Source organism: Desmodus rotundus, chromosome 7, assembly GCF_022682495.2.
Source record: "Desmodus rotundus isolate HL8 chromosome 7, HLdesRot8A.1, whole genome shotgun sequence".
Lineage (NCBI taxonomy): Eukaryota > Metazoa > Chordata > Mammalia > Chiroptera > Phyllostomidae > Desmodus > Desmodus rotundus.
In genome coordinates, this window is record NC_071393.1 from 28,805,165 (window position 1) to 28,816,018 (window position 10,854).

Sequence of the window (10,854 nt, forward strand, 5' to 3'; positions counted from 1 at the left end):
CTAATATACTTGCATCTTCATTTGATGTTATTCTTTCTTTACCGAATATATCCTTTTACAAGATAGTTTGGAAAACTATTTATTTTATCCTATTTTATCCTCAGTTTAATGGGAAACTGAGTCCCTAACATCTAGAAATACACTGGCATCTTTTATAATACAGGCACATGCTTGCAACGGGTATGCGATTTTCTTGTATCTGTCTATAAACACATAGACTTATTTCCATACGCACTCACACAGAGCACACTCAACACATACATCATCTTGTACAAAACAGATATGCAAAGGAAATCATTCTGGAAGAAAGAAATGAATGAGTGCACACATGGAAGGGTACGCACAGAAGCTGAAACTAAAAGATAAAAATTTCTTATCTGCATATGTAAATATATGGATATATAGCTTATATGTAAATACAACCTATTTCCAGTTGGCACATGACAAGAGGACATCTGTCATAAATTTCCAATTCTTTATTTAATTAGTATATGTGAAGAACTGATGTCTGCATATATCAATAGCAGGATATGTTTTAATTTTTTAAATGGTAGTATACCACATTGATGCTTTTAATTACGATTAAATGAACAAAACTTATTTATATTCTTATTAAGTAGGTGTTTCCAAGATGAATCATAAAATAAGTACATGATGATAGATGAAAAAAATAGCAACGTCCAGAAAATAATTAAGTCCCAGATCATGAGAGTAACACCAAACGACATCAGAGACCATTGACTGCAATAATTTTAAGAGGTTTTGCTTTGGTTTGCAGCTGCAGAACTCCCTCTGTAAACAAAGCCTTAAGTAAACATCCACTGTGTATAACCAGCGCTCGCTCGGGGGCCCTGTTTGCAGGGAGGCAGCAGGACCTCAGAGTCCCAGCACCAGCTTCCTTCCACTCCAGAGGCACGTTTTGGAAACCATCAGTCTTGCCTAGTGACTCTCAGTCCTGGCTACACGTTAGAAATACCTGGGAGTCTATTTAAAAATATTAACACTGGAGCCCACCCCAGAGATTTGGGGTTAGTTGGGCTAAGTGGGGCCCTAGCGCTGGTGTATTCCTGAAGCTCTCCTGGTGATGCTAACATTCAGCCTGGGTGGGAAACCCCTACCATCTACATTCAGCCTGGGTGGGAAGCCCCTACCATCTAGTACAACTAACTCCTCTAACTGGTTGCAAAGCTAAAGCCAGTGAGGTGTGATGCACGACGCAGACAGCACAGCTCGTCCAGGACTAGAACCCTTGCTCCTAAATTATGGTCCAGGGATGGGACTGTGCTCCTGGGAGCCCCCCAGGAAGTGCTCACTCACTGTGAGGATTGAGGGGTGACCTTCAGAGGAGTTTCTCATTGCCGCAGCAAGGGAAGAAGGGGAATTGAACATGATCTCTCAGGCACAGACATCCAACTTCTCCCGTGAGATATATAGTCATTAGTAGCAGCAATTGATCATTTAAAGTCCTGAATAGGAAGGAAGGTTGAAGGAAGGATGGTCAGCAAGCATGGCTTTCAGGAGGTTGTCTCAGAAGAATAAAAGGGGACACATGACTGGCACAGCAAGCAACCTGAATAATAACAACAACTAAGATGGATGGCTTTACGTACATTCTCTCATTTATCCTTCACAACAAACTGGTGAGATTGATAGCCGTTTGAATGAGGAAATTAAAGTCTTAGCTCTTAAAGAGGTATAATAATTTGCCCAAGGCTGAACTGAGAGTCAAACATGGATCTGTCTGGATTGGGTGCCTGAGTTTTTAACCACTAGAATATCAAATAGAAAACATAACACTATTCAGGCACCTCAATTTTAGGGGTCCTCAACTTGAACCCAAGGACCCCAGAGGATATTTCCATCTTTATTTCGTGAAATCTGGAGGCTCCAGCTAAACTGCATAGTTTTGCATCCAGAAAGCCCATCTTTTGACTAGAAAAACCCTTCAAGCTTCCTTGAACAAAGCACTGCTATAAATGAGTCACATTAGCTTCCTTTGTTTTGTATATTTATTTATTTATTGATTCCTGTTATCCAGAAATCTTTATTTTAACCCTAATTGTCTCCCTGAGGTAATGATTAAGGCATGACTCTGAGATTTGCATTGCAAACACCCAGAGGCCTTCAACTGGAGCAGATGAATTCTGAACTTGGCATCTCGTAGCATTTATTGCTTCATTTTTATGTCTTTCCAGCTTCATTTTGGCCAGATTTGTTAATATTTCTTTCAAGTTCCAAAGCATGGGAGCAGTGGAATTCCAGATCATGATGTTAGGCCTATACTGACTCTACCCAGTAGACCAAAATTGAATTTCTATTGCTAAAAACATATCTTTGAATAAAAAATAAACCCATGGATCAGTGTCTTAGGTACATTTTCCTAATGAATATTTATAGGACCACCGACAGGGTGTACAATGTCATACAAGTTACTCTATTGAGATAGCGGTTATTTGTGAAAATCAGAAGGGCCTTAGACAAAAAGGCACGAGGTAAATGGGAAGCGTTTTCATCCCTCCAAAGCAGAGGCGAAAAGCCTTCCATGGATATCTGCGCTTTTTCAGTTTTGTTGTCTTAAAAGTTTTATTTATTTTAGCAATAGCTACAACCTAACCAAATAAATAAATCACCATAAATTCCATTCAACTTTTTCTCTCATTGGAAGAGCCTTGTAAAAGACAGCAAAAGCCTGCAGAAGAGTCGGTGAGGGAATAAGATTGTCGATACAGCGTGTGTATTTGAAAATAGAGTGGCACAATTAGCTACAAAGAAGAGTCTGCATTAAAGTTAATAAAAATCAGTCTAGAAGAAAGCAAACTGCATTTTGGTGTCTAAGGAATCTTGTCTTTTAACAATAATAAAACTTTTCACTTTACAGAGCTGTTGCTCTCAAGCTTGCCCGCAGGGAGCTGGAATGGGGTTGGTGGTGTGTGCACGGCCATGCATGCCTGCCGTTACCTCTCTTCAACTTGCAGATCAGTATGCTGACCAGCAAGTATTGTTCCAACAACAAAATAAAGTATAAGTCAGAGGAAATGGAAATTTTGTAAAAAAGTGTTTGCATTAGGTAGTGTTCCATTGCAAATAACAAAACACACTTAATAAGTGGTGGCTACATCATACGAATAGGTGACTTAAATACCCAAGTGAAAACTAACTCTGACCTCATTTTATTGAACTTCCTTATTTTCATGTCTCTAAGAAGACTTTGATTGCAAGGCATACCATCAACTTAATAACTTTCCAGGGGAAAAGGGAAAGTAGTACCACACTAAATATGCAAGTCAATTATAAGAAATGTTAAAACATGAGGGGAATGTGTCTTCAAAGAGAGGAAAGAGCAACTTTAAATGTATACTTGGTTTGAAGAGCACTTTTATACTCATTATCTAATTTACTTTTACCACAATTCCATAAGGTAGCAATGATTATTATTATGATTGTCATTTCCATTTTACAGATTTAAAAAGCCAAGCCTCCAGGACATTAATTACCTTGCTCGGGAACACACAGCTAATAAACCAGTACTCTCTTTGATTATAAATTCCAAAGTCTTTTTACCACCCCGTATTACCTTTCTGTCTTCAACCAGTAGAACCTTTTCATCTAAAATCTTTTGCTGACCACTAGTAAGGACATTTAAGTTTTTAAAAGTCTGCTGCTGCAGATTTTTATAACTGCTCTCAAAATGTCTTCACGCTTAGCTAAGACTGTCTTTGAACCAACCTACGAGTCAAGTTTGATGGTCACCGTGAGGTGCTGGGTTCCATAGATACAGCTGTCCCCAGGGGTTGCAGGCCTGCCAGGATCGCTGACAGCTCCAGCGGATTCTGGAGCAGCTAGCTCCATACTGTTCATTTAATCATTTCCCTCTGGAGAATGGGCACCTGTTTTTGCAGACGGAAACTTTAGATTGGCTACATTAACTACCCTTGGCCTATTGTGAATTTTAACTTCTCTCTAAATCCTTGGCCTAAGAAATGTACAGTGGTCATAAACTTTCATTAACTGGTGTGCAGTCAACTGTTTCTGCATCTTAATGACCAGAGCAGGAGTTTGCAAGAGGCTTTCTCCATTAACCAGAAGCTGATTCTGCTGTGGGAGCTTGGCTCATCTGCACATGATTGGAGCCTGGGAGCCAGTAAGATCCAGAGTTGGAAGTACATGTGCCTGTTAGAGACGTGGTCCGTGGTGGTGGCAAGGAGTGGGAAGGACACTGCAGTGCTTGCCAGGCAGAATGGCGGTTTCTGTGCTGTGTCACAGAGGAACAGGAACATGCCTTTGTCAACACAATTAGTGGTATGACCTGAAAAAGAAGAGACAACTTTGAAGAGAGGAAAGGATGCTCTGTGGCCCATACCCTCACCCCTGCAGTAAGAGCTCTCAGGGCTGCTCCAGGGATCACTGGCTCCCACCTCAAACAAGGGTTGTTTGCAATCCATCCCCCATCTTCCTGCAGAGACACTATTTTGGTAGCTATAGAAATTAGCAGGGAGTTTCTCTTGTTGTCCCAATAAATACCAACAAGTAAGTAGACATTTATTTATGTCCATTAGTGAGAGATTCCCCCAAAACTACATATTTAGGGGTTACTATTTAAGACTTTGGATTTGCTGGTAGCATTCAGGGGCTGGATTTGTGCTTTTGGCCTAATTCTCTTACTAATCTACTTTTTATCATTTAGAGAAGGAGAATACTAAGACTGAGTGAATAAGTTCAGCAAAGGCAAAGAGAGTGAGGACAGAGAGAACACCAGAGAGAGGGGAGCAGAACCTAGTGGAGATTCCAAAGGAAACACCAGAGTAGAATAATGCAATAATCAGACCCTCTGAGAGACCAGTGGGCCCTGGGCATGGCTGCAACAGAAACAGCACAGAACATGGAGACAGCTTCTTAAATGCACAAGAAAACATGTTACTTCCTCTTTGAATGTACTTTGTAAATAAAATGACATACTTATAAACCAAATAAGAAAACTGATCATTAAAAAAACACCCTAACTGCAAAGAAAATGCAAGGTGGTTACTTCCATAGAAACCTCCCTCCCCCAAAGCCATATAGAGTGGGGTCCACGGTGTCACCCTGAGTCCTGTCAGCAGCCAGGGAGCTCGCAGATGACCTCAGCAGCCCCCGGAGCCTCAGGAGACTTGGGTTTTACTCTTCCCGCTGTTGCAGAAAGGCAACAGATGTCCCCTAGACATTTTTTTTTCTCCAAAGGACCTCAGAATGTAACAGCTGCTACAGGCTTCAGCCATGCTTTCCAGGCGCTGCTGAAAATGAGGGAAATTCCTTCCTTCCTTCCTTCACCACCCTCCCCAAGTCTCCACCCCCAGAGCTGCGTTGCCTGGTCTGCTCCACGCAGAGCACAGAGCGTGAGGACAGATCTGATATACATAAATCAACATATTACTCATTTTCTAGCCCTGCCTTTGACAGCTGTTACACGAGCACATTGTTAGAAACTGTCAAGCAGTGATACTCAGTGCCTTTTACAACATATGTTGACTTTTATCTAATGTAGTTCCATAATTAGCCCCAGGGAAAGCAAATCCAGGCATCCACCTGGCTCTGTGATCTCAGTTAACCTTTGCTTTCTTCTGAGGAAAGTTAGCAGGGTGAGCATGGGGAGCCAGGCAGCTGAGCCCCCAGAACTCAGAACATCAGCAAGCCTGGGAGCTGGACAGAGTAGGGCCTACTTCTTACACCTTCCTGCCCTCTGCCTTCTCTCCATGACAAATATGTCAGCGATCAGAGGCTGAGGGGCTGGAGAGTAGCTCAGGTTGGTGAGATCCCACAGTCCTAGAGAAGTCTTGAAATCATTGCTGAAAAGTCCCCCTGGAACCTGGGCCGTTCAGCATTAAATAACTAGAAAGAAAAAGCTGAACATTGCTTTAAACATATAAGGTGCTCCTGTCTTTCTCTTTAAGAAAAAGACAAAGCTTGCAAACTACACATAGCAATAAAGCACATTTCCACTGCACTTCAGAGTTTAGTGGGTCACTTAGGAAGATGTTATGAGGGACAAAAGGTGGCTTTAGGGAAAGAGGGTCCGGACTCAAATTGTGGCTCCTTTGTTCACAGCAGACCTTGCACTTTGTCAGGGACTCCATTTCCTCAGCTTCCAGTGGGGGCAAGGGCAGCAGGGGCTCTGCCAAGGTCATTCAAGCTGGTTTTTTCCATAGCTCTTCCAGCACAGTGGACAGTGCCTAGACCAAGAAATCCTTCTGATGGCTGAATTCATACACACAGTATTCTAATAGAAACCAAATGAGTAGATGTAGAAACATTTTAAGAACAGAAAATCTGTGTCCAAATCTGATTTAACTTTCTATGTTTGGTTTTGGGAGCCAAGTCAGAGATAGAGTTCTGGGTATCTTAGAAGCCATGGACCAGAATAGACCTGAGAGAATCTGAAAGGCATAAATAGGACTAAAGGCCTGAGAACTTTCTAAATATTTATTATAAATATTTGACGACAACGAGCATTTCACACATAAATCCACCCCAAGTCGAAAATATAGAAAATAGAATTCCCAAGAGTTTCTTCTTCAGCAAACACTGTACTTTTTCTATCCCGTTCCCATTAGATACAGATCCTGTCTAAGCCATTCGTGAGCATGAGTTCTGTCTCCTTCCTCCACAAGCACTGGCCTCAGGCACTGCAGCATTAGGGCAACTGTGGAAATTCACAAACCATATAAGCAAGGTACCTGTCCTCAAGAAATGCATTCAGCTAGTCTCTGAGTTCAGCTCCAGGGATGCAATGCAGAGGCAGGCAGGATGCTGTCCTTGCCTTCAGGGAGCTAACGGTCCAATGCAAGAGAGCTTCCTGGGAAGTGACAGTATAGTAAGAGCTACAGTAGACATAGAGGGTAAAAGAGGGGCTCAGGAACAAAGACAGAATGCTGAAGAACAGACGTGTAGAGTATAGGTAAAGATTAGAATCCAAAGTAGGAAATAAAGATGTCATAGGTACCAATAGCGAAGAAAATTGTAAGAATGATTCTTTGCTTATAAGTATTAGATTCTATGGATATTTTTAAGTAAGATAAAAACTGAGAATACCAACATGAAATGAGTATATGATTTTTTTTAGGAGGGACATGGAAGATTAAGTAGCATTATAATGAAGGATCTGACTAGAGGTAAAGTTATTGATGGCAAAAATTATAAATGCTGTAGGAACTCAGTAAATAGAGGAAAAGATCTCTTAGGAACAGAAAGTTTATGGGGTCATTCATTCACTGAGAAGGTATAAATCAAGGACCTTGAAAGATTAGTAGAATTTGGAGAGAAAATATGGAACTAGAGTTAAAAATTAGGGACCAAGGTTTGAGTAAAGCAGTGGGCTGCATAAGTTCCAGTCATATTTCAGGTCCAGAATAGAGGGTTTGTGGAAGATGAGGCTAGGAAGGAGCCTGAGGTCAGAGTCACAAAGAGTGGGGGGAAAACTTAGATGCCAGATCTCATAGTTAATCTCATAGACTTTTGGACAGGGTCTAAGAGATGAACTCAGAGATTGGAAAAGCCTAACGTAACAGCAATATATTGGTTAGATTGGGAAGGAGAGAAGAAGCTAGCTAGGGAGATAAAGTACTAAGATAGAGAGATTAAGACTTAACCTAGTATACATAAAGGGTTACTCTTTCATCCATAAAAACAATATTTTTTTATAAAAGGAATAGAAAACCATTTACCTCTAAGATGGCAAGGAGGAAATCTCTTTGTCCCTTCAATCAGTGTGCAAGATTTCTTTAAGTTTAAGAACATGGGCACTGGAGTCATACAGAGCTGGTGCAAAAACCAAGTCAATCGCTCCTTAGCCATAGGGCCGTGTTAGGTTGACTAACTGCTCTGAGCTTCAATTTCCTCATCTGAAAAATGGGGAAATTAATAGTACCTATTTTGAGGGGTTTTAACTGTGTTAAAAGAGTTAATGCATGTAAGTGGCTAACAAAGAATAAGAACTCAGTATATGTGATACTATACTATTTTATTATTCAAAATATGGGTCAAACAGGTCATCACAATATCTGCAAATGAGGAGTATATGAAATAAATATCTCAAGAAATGCCAGTCATCAGTAAACATATAAAAATTGCTTCACCTCAGACAGTCAAAATTTCAAAATCTAAGAGTTGAGAATTAAACAGTGTTCCTGTCAAGAACACTGTGCAGGGAAACATGGCTCACCTTCTCACACAACCACATCAAAATGAGAACCAAGCTATAAAACAACCATCAGAATTGAGCTAAGTGGCAGTCCTACAACTAAGGAATTGAAGAAAAAAACCACATTGAGACTGGTAGGAGGGGCAGAGACCTGGAATGGGCTGGCCCCACACCCACGTGTGGCAGAAGGAAGGATATCTGAGAAGTGAGGGGTCCCAGCCCCACACCAGGTCCCCCAGCCCAGGACTGTAGCACCAGGAAGCGAAGCCCCCATAACTTACAGCTTTAAAAACCAGCAGGGGTTGCAGCTGTGGAAGACAGGAACTGCTGGAGTCTCAGGCAGAACCTCTTAAAGGGCCCACACACAGACTTACTTGGATTTATTCCCTCTGAGCTCCAGCATGGGGGCAGCAGATTGAAAGACACCAGAGAACATATGGTGAGGAACAGAATTGCCCAGCATCAGGGCAAGAGCTGGTGGGGCAGCTTTCTCCTAGATGGAAGTGCTGGCAAAAGCCACTGTTCCTTTTCTGAATCCTCCCCCAACAGAGCCACAAAGTCACAGGCAGGTGCCATATCTGAGTCTCCATCAACCTGGCTCACAATGTTTGCCCCACCCTGGTGATTCCCTGAGGCCCTGCCCCACCCAATGTTTTGGCCCATCCAAGCTGTTCCCTGTATCTTTTCCATACAAATGGCTTGTCTTGGCCCATGCCTCAGATTTTCCTAAATTCTGCCACACAAGCAGCATCTGGCTTCAGCAAGCCCTGTACATCTTGCTAAGTTGCCTCAAGCCTAGCACTAGCAGTAGCCAGCCATGGTCCACAGTTTGGCCTGGGCTGGGCAACTCCAAGCCCAACACAAGTAGAAGCCATCTTCAGATTGCTTTGTACCTTATGCTGTGTGATGCAGGACCAAAAACAGTCAGAGGTTGGCATTGGATGTGCCAAGAGAAATCAATGCTCAACTATTACAGGAGAGTGTACACAGCCCACACGGTGGGCACACCTAGAGAGTAGCTGGCTTGGGTGATAGGGGAGGCTGTGCCACTGGACTCTACGGGACACCTACCACATTAGGCCACTCTACCAAGCCTGGAAGATGTTGCATCTCTACCTAATACATAGAAACAAACACAAGGAAGCTGCCAAAATGAGGAGACAAAAAACATGGCCCAAATGAAAGAACAGGATAAGACTCCAGAAAAATAACTAAACAAAATGGAGACAAAAAATCTACCAGATGCAAAGTTTGAAAAACTGGTTATAAGGATGCTCAAGAAACTTATTGAGAAACTCAATGGCGTAAAAAAAAAAAATCCAGTCAGAAAGGAAGGATACACTAATTGAAATAAAAAACAATTTACAGGGAATCAACAGTGGAGTGAATAAAGTCAAGAATCAAACCAGCGATTTGGAATATAAGAAAGCAAAAAAAAAAACCAAACAACCAATCAGAACAGCAAGAAGAAAAAAGAATCCAAAAAAAGTAAGGATAGTTTAAGGAACCTCTCGGACAACTTCAAGCATATCAACATTCACATAATGGGGGTGGGATGGAAGGAGAAGAGAGAAAGAAATTGGAAACACATTGAAAAAATAATGAAAGAAAACTTCCCTAACTTGGTGAAGGAAACAGACATACAAGTCCCGGAAGCAGAGAGAGTCCCTATGAAGATGAACCCAAAGAGACCCACACCAAGACACATCATAATTAAAATTCCAAATGTTAAAGACTAAGAGAATTTTAAGAACAGCAAGAGAAAATCAGGTATTTACTGACAAAGGAGCTCCCATAAGACTTCCAGCTGATTTGTCAAAAGAAATTGCATGCTAGAAGGAATTGGCAAGAAATATTCAGAGTGATGAAAAACAAGAACCTACAACCAAGATTACTCTACCCAGCAAAGCTATCATTTAGAATTGAAGGACAGATAAGGAGCTTCCCAGACAAGAAAAAGCTAAAATTCATCACCATCAAATCAGCATTATATTAAATATTAAAGGATCTTCTTTAAGAAGATCAAAAATATGAACAATAAAATGGCAATAAATACATATCTATGAACAATTGAATCTAAGAAACAAAATAAACAAACAACCAGAACAGAAAAAAATCACAGATACAGAGATGTTTTGATGGTTGCCAGATGGAAAGAGGGGTCGGGGGATTGGGCAAAAAAGCTGAAAGGATTCTCCACAGCAATCTTAAGGTTGTCTCTTTGTCTTTAACCTTTGGAATTTAATTATGATATGTCTTGGTGTGGGCCTCTTTGGGTTCATCTTGTTTGAGACTCTCTGTGCTTCCTGGAATTGTTTATCTATTTCCTTCACCAAAATAGGGAAGTTTTCCAAAATTATCTTTTGAAATAGGTTTTCGATTTCTTGCTCTCTCTCTTCCTTTCAGCACCCCCATGATTTGAATGTTGATGCATTTGATGTTATTCCAGAGGCCCCTTTATATCAGCCTCATGTTTTTGATTCTTTTTTTTGGGGGGGGGGGCTGGTCTAAATCAGCATTTTCTGTTGTCTTATCTGGCAAATCACTGGCTCAATCATCTTCTTCATCCAATCTGCTGTTGACTCCTTCTGGTGTGTTCTTCACTTCAGTTATTGTATTCTTCACTCTGACTGCTCCTTTTTAATGTTTTCTATCTCTATTTTTATGTTTTCTATCTTTTT